Below are 19,790 nucleotides of genomic sequence, written 5' to 3'. Positions count from 1 at the left end.
TTTCCATAAGATAAGGGAGCTGGGAGCAGCAGAAGGTACATTTCCATAGGATAAGGGAACGGGGAGCAGCAGAAGGTACATTTCCATAGGATAAGGGAGCTGGGAGCAGCAGAAGGTACATTTCCATAGGATAAGGGAGCTGGGAGCAGCAGAAGGTACATTTCCATAGGATAAGGGAGCTGGGAGCAGCAGAAGGTACATTTCTATAGGATAAGGGAGCTGGGAGCAGCAGAAGGTACATTTCCATAGGATAAGGGAGCTGGGAGCAGCAGAAGGTACATTTCTATAGGATAAGGGAGCTGGGAGCAGCAGAAGGTACATTTCCATAGGATAAGGGAGCTGGGAGCAGCAGAAGGTACATTTCCATAGGATAAGGGAGCTGGGAGCTGCAGAATGGATACATTTTCAGAATAAAGGGAAGGAAGCCCCTCATTGAAAGAGGGAAGAAGAAAGCCCAGAGGGAATAGGGAAACAATAAGGGAGAAGAGGGAACCTCACATACTTCCTGTGAGGTTGAGTTTAGGAGTTGCTATAGTGACCAATCTAAGGGGGATAGTGACCAATCAGGGGGGATGTCAAGGCACAGAGATCTGCAGCCTGTATAAACCGAAGAGAAAAGGAACTCAGTGGGACTCTTTCCCCCTCCCCACGTGGGCGTCTGTGTTTGTTTCTCAGTAAATTTCCACCTTTTCCTCCGTGGTTTCATTCTTCAACTCCACAAGACAAAGAACCTGGGAACCATCCCACCCAGGGGAACTCCGTGCGTTCCAGTCCAATTTTCCCGTATCATACACTCTGCTCAGGAAGAATTGATGAGCCAAAGGATCAGCTCCTGAATAATAGCTGCAGGTCTGGGATATTAAATGGGGGGTGGAGGTTTTGGGGAGGGAGGCAGGCAGGAGAGGCAGCCCGATTTTCTGCAGCTACAGCGTAGATCTGCACTGTCCATCCAGCTCTGGGTTCACAATGAGCAAAGCAGACTTGCCCAAGGAACTTGTTCCCTCTGGGGCTGCACAGTGAAAACTCACTCTCTTCCCTTAAGTAGGTTGTAGCCTCACTGGGGAGTGAATGTCCAGAAATTAGAGCACAATACAGGAAAATATATAATTGACTATCAAAATGGACAAACAGACATGGAGCCCTAGCCAAAATTTTTGTCTGAACTCTCCCCAAAATTGCCTTTTCCCCTGCTTTGCTACAAAAACCCAAAAGGGAAGCCAGTGGAAGTGAGGCTTTGTAGTGAGAGGTAGACGGAGACACGTGTGATCCAGTACGCTCATCCCTTCAGCCTATGGTTTGTGGCTAGCAGGCAAGCTCTCCTGGATTGGACTCACCAGCCCCACATTTCTCCCAGCGGAGGATCGTCATCTCACCCTCTGCCTACACTAATCCAGCCCTCAGGCACAAAGCACTCACACACTCATTCCCTGTGCCAGCCAGGTGTCCTTACAGCAAACAAAACACTCTAGACCAGCGGTTCTCAACCTGTGAGTCGCGACCCCTTTGAGGGTCGAACAACCCTTTCACAGGGGTCGCCTAAGACCATCAGAAAACACATATATAATTATATACTGTTTTTGTGATTAATCACTATGCTTTAATTATGCTCAATTTGTAACAATGACATTGGGGGTCGCCACAACATGAGGAGCTGTATTAAAGGGTCGCGGCATTAGGAAGGTTGAGAACCACTGCTCTCGACCTTTCAAGCTCGGACAGACTTCGTATGTTTTCAAGCGGAAGAGCTGGAGGAGTGGAGTCGGGCAGCCATCAGAGCCCCTGCACTCACAAGGCTGGCGACTAGTCAGTGGACCACCAATGCGGCCACCACCCGTACTCACGCCTTCCAGAGCCTTCTTGTGTACCTGCACAGCTGAAGAAAGTGAACACCTTCTTTTCTGCCTTTCCAAGCCCACGTGACTTCATCTCATTCTGAGATCCTGAACTTCGCTCTGAACTCCTGCTGCAGTGGTGACTGGGAATGAGAGTTTTTACACTTCTTGGCCCTGCAACACAAGGCGGTGGGGAAACTGAGGCACGCTAAGTGCTGTGGACAATAACACACAGCCCTCCTTCAGGCACTTGACCGTGAATCATTCTCCTTAGTGGCCCGCCCAAGAATAAAGTGCCCCAGAACCTGTATGCTCTCAAGATGGAGAGCCCCAAAAACTAACCACTGAGAGATGGTGTTATGATCGAATCACCCTTCTCCAGATCTGACACCCTGGAAGCCTTGAGTGTCAGGGTGTTGGCTGAGGGAGGAGCAGCGTTCATGGGATTAAGAAGGTCCTCAGGCCCGGAACTCAGGAGGGCTTTTATCTTGCCCTGCCAGTCACCTTCCCACTCCACACCCATCTCAAGATTTTACAAGCAATGGTTCTCAAGTCTGGTTCCCGACCAGCAGCAGCAACAGCCCTTGGGAACCTGTTAGAAATGCAAATTCTCGAGCCCACCCCAGACCTGGTGAGTCCAAAGGAGGGGTGGAGCCCAGCAATCTGTGTCTGATCAAGCCTCCAGGTGACTCTGCTGCCCCTTAAATTCCAGAACAACTTCTGCAGGGAGCAAATATTTCTGGAACAATAGATAATGGGCAGGAATGCGCATTTGATTACTAGGGCTGAAAACAGAATAAGCCTCGGTACAGAGTTCTAATCAGGCTAAGACGGAGTCTGCACCGAGGTCCATCTCCCCCAAAGTCCAAATCTGTACCTCATTTCCCTCTAGCTGACCACATGGTACAGGAACCCAAACCCAGTCAGGGGAAGAGAAGGAAGGTCACTCCCCAGCTGGCTCTTGGTTGAGCCAACCACTCCTAATATCTGGGGTGGGAAAAAGTGAAGGCTGACATTCTTGGGGGCAGGTTCTAGTGGGTTCTCTTACCAGGAAATAGGAGAAAGTGCCAAAGAGAGTCATCACCTCTTAACACAAAATGTTAATGATGAGCCAAAGGATCAGCTAGTAACTATGGTTTAATCAGTGCTCTCTAGGAAATATGGTTTAATCAGTGTCCTAAAACTTGAACAATAAAAGTAGTATCTGCTCTTCTTAGATGGAGAGGAAGAAGAGAGATAGAAGCATTCCTGAACCCCAACATCAATTGCTGGGCTCCTGAATTGTTTCCCATGGTTCAAGACTGTTCTGCTTTTCCCTGGTAAGATCATGAGTCCCCATTCCCAAATTTCTGACTCTGGCCAAACTCCCCCCACCCTCGACCCCAGCTTGAATAAGCAGGCTTCTGCTTTGGTCTTTGCTCCAGAGTTCTTATTCTCATGCCCTGCTGCCGGCCGCCAATCTTCTTGAAGCTCTGAGGCTTTCTGTCATTGTTTATTGCCAGTCCTCTCCCTGGGGCCTGAAGCCTGATGTGATCTCTTATCCAGTATCAGTTTCATAACCAGGAAAGAAGCCACTGTACTGAGACTTTAACACACCTCCCAATCTCCTTTTCATTGAGGCTCATTTTCATGGTCAAGTCTATACACTCAGTGTTGCTCAGTGGAGTACATCAGGGGGCACCTTGCACCCCAAACCCAAAGAGCATAACCCTGATGGGAAGGAACCTTATTAGAGAAATATGGATGTTTCTAAAACCACAGCTTTCAAACGTCATTTTAATGTAATCCATGGTAAGATATACATTTTTATATTGTGACCCAGGACTCATAAATGTCTGAATATACTTACTATCCTTCTGACATTTTCTATTCTTTTCTATTTCACTTAAAAAATGTTAGTGAGCCTGGCCGGTGCGGCTCAGTGGTTGAGCATCCACCTATGATCCAGGAGGTCATGGTTCGATTCCTGGTCAGGGCACATGCCCAGGCTGTGGGCTCATTGCCCAGTGTGGGACATGCAGGAGGTAGCTGATGAATGGTTCTCTCTCATCATTGATGTTCCTATCTCTCTCACCTTCTCCCTTCCTCTCTGAAATCAATAAAAATATATATTTTTTAAAATGGTAGTGAAATATCACATTCTTGATTACATGGGTTAGTAAAGGTTGGTAACCTGCAGTATGAAAAACACTGCTCGAACGTGCACACTGTGATCAGCGAACCATGGGCACCATCAGAGCAGCCGCATTAACAGCACACTGTTGTCATTGCTAACGTTGCTGAGTGCTCTGTGTGTTATTGTCATTTCAATTAAAACCTTCCAACTTCTGCAGGCCACAATACAGACTTTAATCTCTTAGCAGAGATTCTCTGGGTGAATTAAACAGACGTTACCGTTATTGAATTCATCTTCACTTCGCTTGGTGATGGTTTGCAGCAGCTCATGTGGATGGCTGCATTTTCATCACCAGACCAGCAGTTATTTTCTAAGTTTCAACAAACATTTTTGTACAGGGAAGGTTGGTTTAAATCAGGTAAATCAATATGAGCGATATGATTGCATCATGGAGTCTCTCCCTTCTCCCTGTGAAACGACTGTAGTTCAAAGACTGTTAACATTTCAAGGATAAAAAATGAGGTTTTGAAAACGGAAACGTGTGCCTCCCGAATAGATTCAGACCCTCAGCTGTCACAGGAGGGAAGCCCTCCTTTCAGAGCTGGGAGGACTTCTGCCTCTTTTTAACCATGCACCTACTCTGTCACTTAGCAATAGGTAGGCCCCTGCACACGACATGGCACAGAGAGACCTGATCCCGTGCCCACAGCCGTGCGCGCAGCAGGCGCGCGTGCCCTCCGGGCCCCACACTTCATCTGCCGCACAGACAGGTACAGGATGCTGGCAGATGGAACCGGCCTTGACCTCTCCTCGCCGCCCCCCTCCCCCCAAATCAAAACCCACCGTGAGCACCGCGAAGAGCCCGCAAACCTCGTGGATTTAATGATGTCAGTTCCCCAAGCTCCATGTGGCACACGGGACACCCCGTTTCCCTTCAGGCTGGCCGTCTTCCTGCGAGCGGTGAGGAAGGAGGAAAAAGCCAAGCTGCATTTCCCAAGGGCGGAGGGCGCAGAGCGAGAGCGAGGCCCCGGGACTGTGCTCGGCCTTGCACCCTGAACTCTGCTTTGCGCCGGCAGCGAGCTCCTCCCGCGCCCGCAGCGGCTGAGAGTTGGCGCCACCTGGCTTCTTCAAGAAGAACCAAAGGCTGGAGGTCGATGAGATTGAAGAGGAGCCCGCGCTCTCCTTTTTCCATTGCAGGCGCTGGCCGGGGGTGGGGCGGGGGTGGGGGGCGGGGGTGACTTCCACCCAGCGCCTGATGTGTGATGGTCATGCACAGAGACTAGGAGAACAGACTCTGAGCAGGCAACAGGGACTAGAAATGAATTCTGTGGTGAGCATGGTGAGTTTAAAAAAATCTACAAAGGGCAGGGCAGCCGGGCGGTTGGGTAGCGGGCAACAGTGCGCTGCTGGAGGCAGACAGGCAATTATCCTCCGGGGAATGGAAAACACCAGGGACTTCCCTCGCTACTGATTGATGTTAGAGTAGCGGCCTCCACATTTAAAGCAGGTGCAAAGCGCAGAAATAACTGTGGCAACTCAGAGCAGTATACTAGCAAATCAGCTCTTACGCATTAATCAGCCTGGCTCCTTTGCATCCATCACCTATTCTGCGCAAACTTCCTACACCAACCGGAGGGAGAAGAACGAAAACAGCAGAAAGAACACCCTAAGATTCCGACCTCCACTCGGTTGCAACATTGGCAAGGAGGCGGGCTGTAAAGGGAATCCCCTATGCCTCGGTTTGTTCTCGTGCACAGTGGGGAAAACATCGCCTTCAGTAACTGTTCCAAGGGATCATGTGAAAATAAAATGAAAGCCTGGTGGGGAAGTCCTTTCAGCATTACGGATTTACTAGGACGGTAGGGTAATAGTCGTAGTAAAAATGGTAATGGCCTATAATTACCTGCTCAGTGCTCTATAAATTTGCACCAAGTTTGTATTTGTGTGTGGACGTAATGAATTCACAGAGTGGCTGCTAATCAGAGACACTGCTACCAACTGCTTTATCTAGAAGTCATCAAACGTAATTATTTACCCACCTACCTCAGCGTGCCTTTTAAAGGCTGGGATCTTGAGAAAGGCATGTTTGAAAACTGCTTTTCAGGTAACCATGCAGGTGCACAAGCAGACACAGGGATGCATAGAATACAAATGCATGAAGTGCATGTCTGAACATGTGTGCATGTGTGGCCAGTGTGGGTTTGCATTGATTATAGTAAAGACTCATGTACCATGCCACACCGTTTACAGACTACTTTTGCATTGACTTTTCACTTACTCTTCACAATATTAGGGGCATTGTCACTCCCCATTTTACAGATGGATTACACTGAGACTCAGAAAACATAACCTTCCCAAAATCTTGATGATAAGAAGCTATAGAACCAAGGCCATTCATTCTAATTCTGGACCATTTTCATCTTCAGCATGCATGTGAAGAACACCTTCGGTGTGCCAGGCTTTAAAACATTGTGGCCACAAATATTAAAGATGTATTCGGCTGCCCTCAAGAACTCACACCTAGTGGAAGAGACAGAAATTACAATCCTGTAGGATAATAAACTCTGCAATCAGTCTGGGGCCTAGTGAAGGCTTCCAAGAAAAAGAGACAGCCAGGCTGGATCTTGCAGGACAAATAGAATGAAGTCCGATGGAGATGGAGAGAAGTTGTGTACCAGGCAGAAAGACATCACATGCAAAGACACGAAGGCAAAAGAAACTAGAGTGTGTTCAGTTTAGTTCAGCAGAGACAGAGCTTGGCGTGTGTGTGCAGGGAGTGGCAAGAAAGGAGACCATGAAGAGCATTCTATGCTCAGCAGTTGGGTTTTCCTGGTCTATAGGGAGTGAATGAAAGATTTAAAGTAGGGAAGTGACATGATCCAATTGCATTATATAAAGATCGCTCCAGCTGCTGTGAGGACAGACTGGAGAGTAGGCCACTGGCAGTGGGAGAAATGATGGCATTTTGCAGGCCAAACTCAGTATCTGTCATTATTAAGGTAGGAAATGGATTAGGGAGAAGAGAGGATGGATTTGAAAGATATTTAAGAGGACCTGGTGACAATTGCCAGGTTATCAGCCTGAGTGCCTGATGGGCGATGGTCACTCACAGAGACTAGGAGAACAGACTGAGTGTGCAACAGGGACTAGAAATAAATTCTGTTTTGAGCATGGTGAGTTGTTTTTTTCTTTTAATATATTTTATTGATTCTTTACAGAGAGAAAGGGAGAGGGACAGAGAGTTCGAACATCGATGAGAGAGAAACATCGATTAGCCGCCTCCTGCACATCCCCCGTCTGGGGATGTGCCCTCAACCAAGCTACATGCCCTTGACCAGAATCGAACCTGCGACCCTTCAGTCCGCAGGCCGATGCTTTATCCACCGAGCCAAACCGGCTAGGGCGAGCAGGGTGAGTTTTAAAAATCTAAGTACAGCCCTAACCAGTTTGGCTCAGTGGATAGAGCATCAGCCTGCGGACTCAAGGGTCCCAGGTTCCATTCTGGTCAAGGGCATGTACCTTAGTTGCGGGCACATCCCCAGTAGGGGGTGTGCAAGAGGCAGCTGATCGATGTTTCTCTCTCATCGATGTTTCTAACTCTCTATCCCTCTCCCTTCCTCTCTGTAAAATCAATAAAATATATTTTAAAAAATAAATAAAAATTTAAGTACATCTACAAAGAAATGCCCTACAGTAGGGAGTTGGATATTCAGGTCTGGTACTCCAAGGAACACTGAATTGTAAAGAGATATGCCATCTACATCAACTGAAACCACAGAATAATTAATCATCATCATCATCATCACCATCATAATCGCTAACGTGCATCCAGTACTTACTATGTATCTGGCACTGTGTAAACCACTTTTAGTAGATTATCTCACTTAATCCTCACAATCCCGGGAAGTATTATGACTAAGAATTGCCCAGGAAGAGGTTTCTATGTGAGAAGAGAAAAGGTCTAAAACAGGACCCTGTAAATTAAGAAGAGTGGCAGGAGAGCTTTCTCTACCAGATTACACAACTATAGTTCCAAAGAACAATTTACATAACCATGCAGCCTTAAAGGCAAAAGGCGACATGCCTACCTCCAGTTGGTTGAATTCTCAGCTCTAGTCTTGCTCCATTCCTGCCTAGGAGAACATTCTAGAGGGGCTGTCTGGGCTGCATAGCCCACTCCTACATGCCTAAGGTCCCTGCTGAGGGACACTCTTTCAGAACTGGTGCTTTGTAGGTTTCTTTTTAGCCCCAAAGTCATCAAGGTGCCCCAGCTGGAAAGTGACAGAAGAAAAGACTGCTGCTGGGTAGAGGGACTTCCTGTCCCACTATACAGACAGGGAAAACATATCATGATTGTTGTTCTGGAACACCTTGGAGTCCAGAGAGACAGCATCAGTCAGGCTAGTCAAGGTCAACCAGGGCCAGGCAGGCAGGGGGAGAAAGTGCCCTAGACTTAATTTTCAACATGGTGACAGTGCCCCCGAGCCATTTTCTCACATCAGAAAGGTGCTCCCCCAAAGTAAGAGCAGCTTTACTAACCTGCATTGAGTGGTGGATAATTCCTTAGTTAGCTCTTCTAACCTGCTCCCAATATTGATAATTTGGGAATTTGTTGTGTGAGGGAGAAAGGTGAGTTGAATATTATCCTGAACATTGGCTTTACCTTCTTAATTAATTATTATTTTGCCTCTTTATTAAGTGTGACCAGGGATTTTTGTTTCTAACATTGAATTCAAGATTCTAAAAACAAATGAGCCTGGCCATTGTGGCTCAGTGGTTGAGTGTCAGCCTATGAACCAGGAGGTCACAGTTTGATTCCTGGGGCACAGGCCTGGGTCGCAGGCTTGATCCCCAGTGTGGGGCGTGCAGGAAGCAGCTGATCAATGATTCTCTCTCATCATTGATGTTTCTGTCTCTGTCTCTGTCTCCCTCTCCCTTCCTCTCTGAAATCAATAAAAATATATTTAAAAAATAAGTAAATAAATAAAAACAAATGAGACTTGCTGCTATATTCCTCATCAGAAGAGCCATCACCTTGTCCCAGTGATCCTTGAAGGTCTCACACAATAGAGCTGGTATGTTTACACAGGCAACACCCCAGTGAAATGGTACTGACTGTGTTTTGCTTTAAATGCCTCCTCCAAGACTATTATATTCTGGCACAGATATTCCTGATATAAATGAGAAAGTAGGATAGTTGGGGTGGTAGAAGGAGGTAACCGAAAGACTTGATCCATGCTCATGTAAAACTGTTACAAACACTGGTGGGTCCCACCTCTGCAGGAACTTCTTGGAGGAGTGTGGCACTGAGCAGGATGCCCACCTGGGCTCCCCAACTGCATGACCCAGGAAATCAGCTCTCTGGGCTCCGGGGTGCTCAGCTGTAGGATGAAGGGGCTGAAGCATCTCTAAAGTGTTTTGCAAGGTTATCATTCTCTGAGTACTTAATACAAGAATAAGCAGCATTCTAGTGTTGGCTCTGTCGCTTCTCCATCTAGTAAGGAAGGAGTTCATGGTATGTTGATACATATGCTTGCATCAGAAAATATGAGAACAGAAATTGGATTTGTGGACCAACAGATGACCTAGATTTACACATATATTATTATATACTAGAGGCCCAGTGCATGAAATTCATGCATGGGGTGTGGGGAAAGGGGGGGGGGTGCGTTCCTTGAGCCAGGCCTGCATCCTCTCCAATCTGGGATCCCTCGGGGGATGTCCGACTGTTGGACATCCCTCTCACAATCCGGGACTGCTGGCTCCTAACTGCTTGCCTGCCTACTGGCTTGATTGATGCCTAACCACTCCCCTGCCGGCCTGATGGCCCCCAACTGCCCTCCCCTGCCAGCCTCATGGTCCCCAACTGCCCTGCCCTGCCAGCCTGATTGCCCCTAACCGCCTCTGCCTTGGCCCCCACCACTGTGGCTTTGTCTGGAAGGAAGTCAGATGGTCAGAAGATGTCTAGTCTCCTGGTCTAATTAGCAGATTACCCTTTTATTAGTATAGATAATATATATACTATATATACATATTGACCTATATATGGGATGTGATCGAGAGAGAGAGAGAGAGAGAGAGAGAGAGAGAGAGAGAGAGAGAGAGATCCTGACTAGTCAAGAGATGCAATGGGTTGATGGCAAAGCCAGCTCTAAAGTCCAGATTTTCTAACTACTTGTCAGGTAATGTATCCACTGCTCTCTGTGTATAAATCATATAAGTCACCAGAACATTGGGAGATTTGATAAGATTGGTCTTTAATCATCTCCATGTGTCATGTGCTTCCTCCCCCCACCATCATCGATGCTGCATTTCAGAAAGCTGCGGGTTCTGGAGACCGCATGAATCTTCTTTTAAATGGGAGCCTCAAGAATTTACCACTGCCTTTAATACTAATCCTACATGTAAATTTGCAGAGGGATAACATCCTGGGATCATTTTTCAGAGGTGATGAAAGGAGTCCATTTAACGGAAGAAGCTAGAAGAGAGGAAATTATCCAGCTTGTCCTTCCACTGAGGGCAATCTGGGGTAGTGAGCCAAGCAGGCAGTGAGGATGGGATGAGGACACTCCCCACCCCCCGACCCCCCCATCTCAGCAGAGCTGTGTGCCCTGGGCAAGGGACTTTACCTCATTGGATCTTAGTTCATTTTCAGGGAAGTTCAGAAGTTGAATTAGATCACTTTAATGACTCCAAATATCCCTAGAGTTCATCTTGAGAAATTCCTAAGGCAAACTGCCTGAACTTTTAGCCAACTGTCCCCTGTGTCTCTCTACTGGGTAATTTAAAAAATCTGGGACAGTGATCTAGATAATAATGACAATAATAATAGTAACTAGCAGCAGTTAATGTGGAAGAGAACTTTGCAACTGAATCTTGTTTAGACTGAAGTAAAAAAAAAAAAAGTGTTTTGCAGGCTATTGCCTTCACTTAGTTCATTCAATTCTCATTCAGTAAAGATTGAAGTGCCACCTTATGTTCTGAGCTACAAGCTAAGGCCTGGGGATACAGCCAGTGTATCTGGACCACATGAAGCACTTACCAACAGGAAAATGTGCTTTTGCAGGTATAATGCCACAAGCGACCCAGGGCCTCTGAATCGGATAATGCGTCAACTCTGCCACAGCTGGATCTCGGGTCCTGGGCAAGTCCTTGGGCCTGAATCTGCAACCACCCCATCTCCAAAGTCCCTTACTGGGCTCCATTCAGTTCCAGAAAGGCCTCCTCGAGCGCCTCTGCGCAGCCACCTACTGCCTCCTGTGAATGCAAGACGCCCTAGGCTCCCTCCCATGTGGGGAGAAAAAAACCGGGTGTGTGCGTGGGGAGAGTGGGGGGCGGGGCGGGCAGGGATGGGAGAGAGAGAGAGAGAGAGAGAGAGAGAGAGAGAGAGAGAAAGAGAGAGAGAGAGAGAAACATGTTTTGGCAGGCAAATCCTTCGGAGACTACCATATGTGCTCCATATTGAGCAGCCCCTGGTCTTTGATGTTTTTTCTGAAACTGAAGACATTATTCTTTCTCCAACTGCGCCTAAGTACTACAGACACTAAAACAATGAGGCCCGAACGCGCGGACCTGGCTCTAAGTGCTTAATTCGTCCTGCACCCAAGCGCTTGCCACCGGTTAGCTCCCCGGTGGGCACCCTGGCCGCGGGCAGGGCTGCCAGGCCCTCCCGGCCCATCCCCCTTTCCGGGCCCGGGTTTGTCTGGATCCGAGAACGCCTTTCGCGCCAAGTTCGGAAGTAAGTACTTTCCCAAACGCTCGGCGAAAAAGTCCCCAGATGTTTCCTGTGTCACGGAAACGAGCCCAGGTTGGATCTGAAGCATTCTTACGACGGCGGGTCACGGGGCGCGCCCGGCGCCCGCGAGCCCGGCTCCCTGGCGAGCTGCGGGGCGCGCGCGCTCCCCCCGCCCCCCCCCGTCACTCCCCGGGTTCGCGCCCACCCCGGCTCGCGGGCAAGAAGCCCGGCAAAGACGGACGCAAACGGGGGTGGGGTGGCTTTTTTATTATGTGCGGAATTATGAATCGCCATTGACGATCCCTAGTAAATTTACACTCTGATCCTCCGGGAGCTGATGAAATAGTCACTCCTGCGCCTGTACATTTCGCCTTCTCTTTGCCTCGCTCGACCCAGGGCCGACTGGACGGCGTCCTTAACTCGGGGTCCTGGGCCGGGGACAGCGAGACCCTGGCCTGGGCCCAGGAAGAACCCGGAGGCGGGAGATTCCCCACGGCCCGGCAGGAGGGTGGCGCGCACACGAGGCGTCGCAGAATGGGGCCCCTCAAAAGCGGGCGGGAAGGGCGCACCCCCGGAGGAGCTGCGTCCAGGCTCCCGCTGCTTCCGGGTCTCAGCGAGAGTTTCCGGGGTGCGCGCACGGCCGGTTTCGACGCCTATGGATAAGGACACCTCGCTAAGCGCAAGGTCCGTGCCAAAAGGGAACAATGATGACGGCGCGGATAATAGCGTCGGGGCGGGCGGCACCAGGACCCCCAGAGGGCACGTCAGCGCCTGCTCTCTGCCGGCCCGGAGAAGGGGGATCCTGCAGGAGCTCGGGATGCCCCGGGGTCCGCGAAGCTGCGACCAGAGCGCCGCCGCCTCCAGCCCCGCCGGCGGTCACGGGCATCCAGAGTAAATCCACTGGGCGCACGGGGCACGGCCTTTCCGCCCTCTCGCCTCCTGCAGAGCCTCTGTGCTTGGTCATCCGAGATGAGACTGGACTCAGTCGGGAGGATTCCTCTCATCTGGACCCTGGAGGCTCAGGAAAGGAGCGCTGTGGGACAGAGGTCACGGTGTCGCCTTGGCTGTGTTAAATGGGCCATCTAGAGTGGGCTCCCTGGACCCCCAAGTGCGGGTTTTCCAGGAATCGGCACTGGGTTGAAAGTGGAAGTAGATTGCCCAGCCGGCGTGGCTCTGTGGTTGAGCATCAACCTATGAACCAGGAGATCACGGTTCTTTGATTCCATTCCTGGTCAGGACACGTGCCAGGGTTTCAGGCTTGATCCCCAGTAGGGGGCGGGTAGGAGGCAACCAATTAATGATTCTCTCTCATCACTGAGGTTTCTATCTCTTTCCCTCTCCCTTCCTCTCTGAAGTCAACAAAAATATTTGTTTTAAAAACAAAGTGGGTGCAGATTTCCCTGAAGTAATCTCGTATAGGAGCCTGAAATTAACTGACTAGGCACAGGATGCATGCCTGTGTGCCTGGACTTACAACCGCTCTCCAATAATTGCCCCCTTTCCGTACCCGCCCTGTCACCCAGGACCTATTGTCTGGGCGCCTCCTGCGTTGTGTGCTCAGAACTTCAGCAGGCCCTTTAGGGAACACAGGGTCACTGGTTCAGGACCGGGAATTAGTAAGTTAGTGGAAGAAAGGGACGACACCCATTAAAATTACTTCTTGTGCGACAGGGTGTTTTTTCCTTGAAGGAATCAAAGGCACCTGGAGAAGAACAACCGTTGTACTTTGGGGCTCGGCTGCCTTTTTCTGACCCTTGCTCAACCTGGCTTTCCCCTGGGGAGGTTTGGAACTCCCCTGAGGGTGGGTGGGGAAACAGCCAGCCCAGGTAAGTATGGGAGCCACATGGTCTCACGAATGGAAACAAGGAAATCATCTCCAAACGCAACCAGACAGGTGGGGTTAGATGGAAGCTGAAAGGGAATAGGAAATCTATCAACCCCAAGGCAGCAGACTCGGAACGGTCGGTGAGGTGTGAGGAACAGTCAACATTTGGAGCCCTGGAGTCAGAAGAGTTTTGGCAGCTGTGGGAGAACTTCCTGGTCTGCAATAAAGTCCATGTGACTGAGGGGATGTTTCCATAATTCCGTTGCCTGGCGACCTTCCTCTCTCTACAAGTCTGCAAGCTGAAGAGAGTGTACTGGGTTCCAGGTGAATGGTGGTGCTGGCCAAATATGGGCCCGGGAAGGAGCCCTGGCAGCAGGGGACTGCTCACCTGGGGCCGGGCCAGTCCTGATCTACCTGACTTGTCTCCCCAGCTCTCGTCTGCAAGGTGATAGAGAGGCCCCATTTTCAGAATGGGGAGTCCAGGATCCCCCCTTTCCAAGCCAAGAACCTGTCAGTTCCAGACCCTCCCCAAAGGGTTCAAACTAAATTTTTTCCCTCCTCTATCCATGTAAATCACCAAGCATCTTCCATAGCCTCCTGGCTCCATCTGACCTCGCGTTTCTGGATTGCAATTTTCCATAATTAGGGCCTGACCACTATGGAAATATATGCAAGATGTTTACTTTTCTTAGTGAAAAAAATTAAAGGAGCCTGGCTCCTAGGGTGGGGTTCCCTGGGAAGCAGGGTGCGCATTGAAGAGGGGCCCTGATAACCTTGAACCCTTTTCCAACTGGGGGAGGGGAGGTGGAGAAGGCCTACAAGGCTCTCTAATGCTGCTTAAATCTCAGGCTTTATCCTGGCCAGGGATCCCGAAACCAGCTGGCCCTTACGTGGTTGCACTCTCAGGCGCCCTAGACAGGCACGTGCGGATTCGCACCAGGCTGTGCTCCATGGGGGGGGGGGGGGTTGCATTGGTTTCCGCTGGCTTGGAGGGACCACCCTCAAGGGCGGTTGAATGTGGGCTTCTCCGATGAGGGGCAGCAGGAGGGTAATAGAGCCCGCTCAAGAGCAAACGCAAAAACCCAGGATCAGACATTGATTGCCAGGGTTGGAGAATGTAAACGCGGGCAAGTTGGAGGATACGCCAGTGAGACCCAGGGGGAAGGACTTGGAGTTCCCAGAGTCCAGGGGTCCTGGGAAGGTGGGGGGCTCTCGGCCTAGGAGGCCACAACTCACTGTAGGAAAGGGAGATGGCGGGCCCATCACATTTCCCGCATTTCTAGGAAGAAAATGCTGTGATTTTCCCGAAGAGGAGTAAATGCACAGAGGTGAGGATCACCAGCGCTAGGAGAGGCACTTTCAAACTCCTCCTTGGGCAAACGTTCTTGTTTTGCAATCGCAAACTCAATGAAACCGAGATGATGGCTCATGGTCACAAAGCCAGTATGACCAGAAGCCAGGACCTGGGTTTGGCTCTGAAGCTCAGTCAGCACTTGCCACTCAGTCTCCGACAAGCAGCTCAAGTGGGATCTTCGCGAGGTACCTAATTCTACATGAGTTGAGTCGCTGATCTGCCCCAGATCCTGACGGCTTTTGAAGAAGGTGTCATCCTTAGCAGAGGAGACACTTACCTTAAACCTGCTGCTGGGGAGAGGAAGTGAAAGAGGAGGTTGTAAGTCTTCTTAAGTACCCCAGGAGTGTGTTCTGTTTTACTTCCACCCTAAGCACAGTGTAGTCTCATTGTTTCAGGTAACTGCCTTCCAGCCCCACACAACTGTCAGCTCCGGAGCTCAGTGTCCACCTGCCAGCGCCTCTTTGCCCCGCCCGAGTGAATGCCAGAGAAGCAACTGGGGGTATTGTTAGCCTGTGCAATTCCCTGGTCACAGCCATCACGGAGCCCAAACTACAATGGTTTTCTCATTTGGATCCATTTCTTTTGGTCTTGGCTTAAGAAATCATTACTAACCGTAATAAGCTCACTCTGGCCCAAGCGGCCTGGGATGGTGAGGAGCCCAGGGGCTCCCCTGGGATTTGGGGCAAGGCACTCTTATTTGTAGCAGGGTGGGGAAGGACCTCTACAGGACTTGCCCGAAACTCCCAAGGCTTTCCCATCCCTGCTACCTGCTGCTGTCCCTTGCTCTCCCTACCCATCACCAGTGGGAAGAGTCCTCAGGGGACCAGATCCACTGACATGCTTGGGAATGTGCCCATCCCAAGCAAAGAGCCCAAGAAACTAAAGGAGGGAACTGGGCTATGGCAACCACATAGAGAAACCCAGTGAAGTGGAGACAAACATGCTTTTAGCTTTAGTTCTTTTAATTCCAGACAGAAATCCAAATGCCCTTCAAATTTTGTGCACATTCATTCCCCCTTTTCTTTCCCTCTCTTCCTACAGTTTATTGTTGTTTTTAATTTCTTGATTTTTAGAGTTTTCAGACCACCTGAGTCCCTGAAAAAAGAGGACATGTCACTCCCAAGTCGCCACCATCCTGGCCAGAGTAAGACCAGGTACAATTCAAATTGGTAACCTAATCCCATTGCCATGGCCTCCTGGGTTTCTCTAGGCAGCCTCTTCCACTTGGTGATGCCACCAGCCATAGTAGCAGCAAACAAACAAGCATGACAGCACAGCATGACAGAGGAGAAATACAGGAATAAAATGCTGATTTTGTAACTTGGTTCCTATTTGTCTGTCAGCATTGTCACTACTGAGTGAGATAATAAATAACTAAAACAATATTTTTGTGGACTTACTAGTTGGCTTTTAAGAAATCGCCAGAGCCCCTTCCTCTTTCACTACAATGACTGTAAAATGAATTACTATACCCTGGTAAGGTTAAAAATCTTATTAAATGACTCATTTAGCTACCTCCAGGTTTGGAATAGTGCTCCGGGGGCAATTAAGGTCCAGAGGACTTCAATTACTCCGAACTTCAGGAAATGCACCTGATACCCCCTCACCCCCAGAAACCCCCTCCATGACCAAAGGGAACGAGAGTGCTCAACAGGGATGACTGTGGCTTCAGGGACTCTTTTAAATATATTTTTATTAATTTCAGAGAGGAAAGAAGAGGGAGAGAGAGATAGAACCATCACTGATGAGAGAGAATCACTGATTGGCTGCTTCCTGAACGCTCCCCACTGGGGATTGAGCCTGCAACCTGGGCATGTGCCCTTGACTGGAATTGAACCTGGGACTCTTTAGTTCGTAGGTCGATGCTCTATCTACTGAGTAAAACTGGCTAGGGCATTAACACAATTTGCCCTTAATGCCACCTGGAGTGGGTGCCCTGGGCAGCTGACGGGCTCCCAAAGAGAAAGCTGTGGGGTTCCTCTCCCTAATTCTTCTTCTTGCTTAGAGCAGGCTCAGCATCAGAAGGAAGAAGAAGGGGAAGGGGAGAGTAGATAGACAGTAGATGGGCTCCGGCTGGGAGGGTGCTTTTATAGGAGAGGAAATAGAAGAAAAACAAAAGGTTCCCCAAGGAACTCCACCTCCCAAACCACAATGGTCTCCCCCTTCAGGCTGCACACTCTCCTTACTTGATTTCTGGCTTTGCCTGCTCTATCTCATCTTTCTTAACTTCTGCAAATGCCTCAAATTCCAAATCTAAAGCATTTTCTCGAGCATGTAAGCAAGCAGCCACCACACAGCCTCTCTGTAGATAGAAGGAAAGCCCATGACACCAAGAAGCAGGGAGGTGGATGTGAACGTGAAAATGTTTGGGAGGTGGAGTTCCAGGGGTTTCATTCCAAGAGTGGACACAGGGATTTCCAGAGCCCCAAGTACATCCTCCCCACTTTGGCCCTTTTGTTCATGGGACAAACTCTGGCCTGACAAGGAGAGAAATGGCTGAGGTGGCTCTTGGAAATCAGGAACCAAGTTAATCCCGTTCTAGGCCTTCAGGTTTCTAAGCCCCAGGCTTAAGGGAGAAGCTTTGGGCTCAGTTTATATGTTAGTGGTATGAACAGAAATTCAAGTCCATTGAATCTGAGTGTAAGTCTTCTCAACCCTGCTGTGGCTGGGGCAAGAAAAGTGACACGGAGGGACACATGTGTGGTATACTCTGAGCTCCTTTGGTTAAGAGAGTCCTGGTAACTTTGGCTCTCTCACGGATATTTTTGAGGAATCAGTATAAAGGTTTTACAGCTTAATATGGTACCCAGAGCTACAAATTCTTAGAATCTGAATTCCCACGCCCCAAATCACCTTCTAGGAGTATATGTTAGAGGCTCATGGAAGGCAGCTCATGTCCTTCTTCAAGTTCCCCAGGAGATCTGTCCCAGGCTGAAGGACCCTTCCATGTGCCACCAACTGCCAGGATGGTTGCTAGAAGCACAGAATGGTAGGGAGGAGGTCTGGGGTTTGTACGCCCCGGCCAGGTTCCTCCTCTCTGCACCTCAGTTTCCTTGCAGCACACAGGGTTTAGAAATACCCTCTTTATAGTTTGTGAAGATTAAACAATATGCAGCCTGTAAAATGCTTGACACTTAATAGACTCTCATTAAAAGTTAGTTCCTTCCTCCATGTCCTGGAGGTAGGGGGCAGGCAGATTTTATTATTCCTCTTTTCTTGATGAAGAACTGAGGTGGGGTCCTGGGGGGGGGGGGCTGCAAAGGACCACCCCTAACTTCCCCTGACTTCTCAGATTGAAGTCTCCCAGGACGACCCGCCTCAGTCCTGCTAAGGTGGCTCAGGGCTTTCTGTGCCTGTGGTGCCCTGGAGGAGCCCGGGCACAGGCCTAGGCTAGGGCAAGGACCCTGGTATCTAGTGCACCAATCCTGGCCCAGTCCACTGTCACTAGACTCTGAGAATCCATCCTGCTTTAGGTCCTGCCTGCCACAGGTTGGGGAGCAAATGACAGCCAAAGAACAAGGGGACTCTTGGTTCAGAGTGGTGGCTTCCCTGGGCCAGCCTTAGCACTTTTTTTTCTCTGCTCTGAAGAGGTCATCATGCCTTTCCTGTTGCATGGCTCTAACTCTTCCCTGCCCCGCCCCCCCTTATCCAGGTTTTCAGAGCTGCCACCTGTGGGCTAGAGGAAGTGTGTGTGTGTGGGGGGGGGGAGGGGGGTATTGCGCTCTGCTGCCTCAGAACCCCTTAGTGCCCAAATGCTGCCTATTGGGTCTGGTGCTCCTGAAGGGAAGGCCAGAGGTGGTGCTTCTTATATAGGCCAGGCCTGACTCCTTGCTCAAGGCTTGGAGCAAGGCCTTGTTCTTTTAAAAATTGCCAATCTAGCCTCACAATTGCTAAAAGTCAGACAGTCCCCAGGTCATTTCCCCCCCACAACTGCCCCTCCACCCTCTTGAAGGGCCAGAGCTAAGACTTCCTCCACACCTGAGCACCCCCACCCCGCAGCCACGACCAGCACCACCTTACTGGGGTCTGCAGATGGGTCCCAGGAGAGAAGAGAAATAAGCTAACAACCCTGCACGAGGAGAAGCAGTCCTGGTCCCTGTCACCAGGAGAAGGCAGCCAATCTGGATCCGTGGCAAAAGGGGAGCTTGGCGCATGGAAGTATTTAGCAGGTTCAGTGCTATGACTGCCTAACAGGGTGTGAAAAGTAATATGAATGTGAAATACTGTGGGAAAATGGAGAGTTTCCAAGCGGCCTCTCCCCTGCCTAGTCTGGAAGGCCCAGAGTCCCTGCTGCCCCCCTGCGTGGGGCCAGGAGGGTGCTAGTGACCTTGAACCAGAGAACTTGAGGGGGGGGGGCTTTAGTGACTAGAGCAGGGGTCCTCAAACTTTTTAAAGAGGCGCCCATTCACTGTCCCTCAGACCATTGGAGGGCTGGACTATAGTTTAAAAAAAACTATGAACAAATTCCTATGCACACTGCACATATCTTATTTTGAAGTAAAAAAAAACAAAACGGGAACAAATACAATATTTGTATTTGCATGTGGCCCGCGGGGGCCGTAGTTTGAGGACCCCTGGACTAGAGGGTGAGGGGGGATGCGCACATAGATGACAGGAGGAGGAGGGGGAGTCAAACTGGCAGCACAGGACCTCAGTAAGGTCCCGCTGGGTTTCCCCTCCTGGGTGCCCAGGTTGACACCAGGTGGCTTCGTAGAATCTCATTCCTCACCTCCCCAACCCCAAATGTACAGAGAGACTTAGCGTTCAAAAATAGATACCGAGCATATTACAGTTTAGATTGAAAACAAGATTTCACTGATTTTATGAAACAATCTATCAACCCACTGGGCTTTCTGCAGGAGATGGAAGTGGGGGTGAGGTGACAAGGTCCCAGTTGATGAAAATATCTGCAATCAATGCTAGATCGA

The 19,790-nt window shown here is 49.7% G+C and overlaps 1 protein-coding gene across 1 annotated transcript in view; it reads right to left on the bottom strand.

Annotated features, from left to right (window-relative positions):
* Positions 1–1,883, bottom strand: part of SCRG1 (stimulator of chondrogenesis 1) — a 94,647-nt gene extending 92,764 nt beyond the window's left edge. The window contains exon 1 of the mRNA XM_081090648.1: positions 1,866–1,883. The gene's annotated coding sequence lies outside the window, so the exon portion shown is untranslated. The remainder of the gene's footprint in view (positions 1–1,865) is intronic.
* Between the last annotated feature and the right edge of the window lie 17,907 nt (positions 1,884–19,790).

Source organism: Myotis nattereri (assembly GCF_964212035.1).
Source record: "Myotis nattereri genome assembly, chromosome: 5".
In the NCBI taxonomy this organism is placed as follows: Eukaryota; Metazoa; Chordata; class Mammalia; order Chiroptera; family Vespertilionidae; genus Myotis; species Myotis nattereri.
This window is presented reverse-complemented; position numbering and strand designations above follow the sequence as displayed.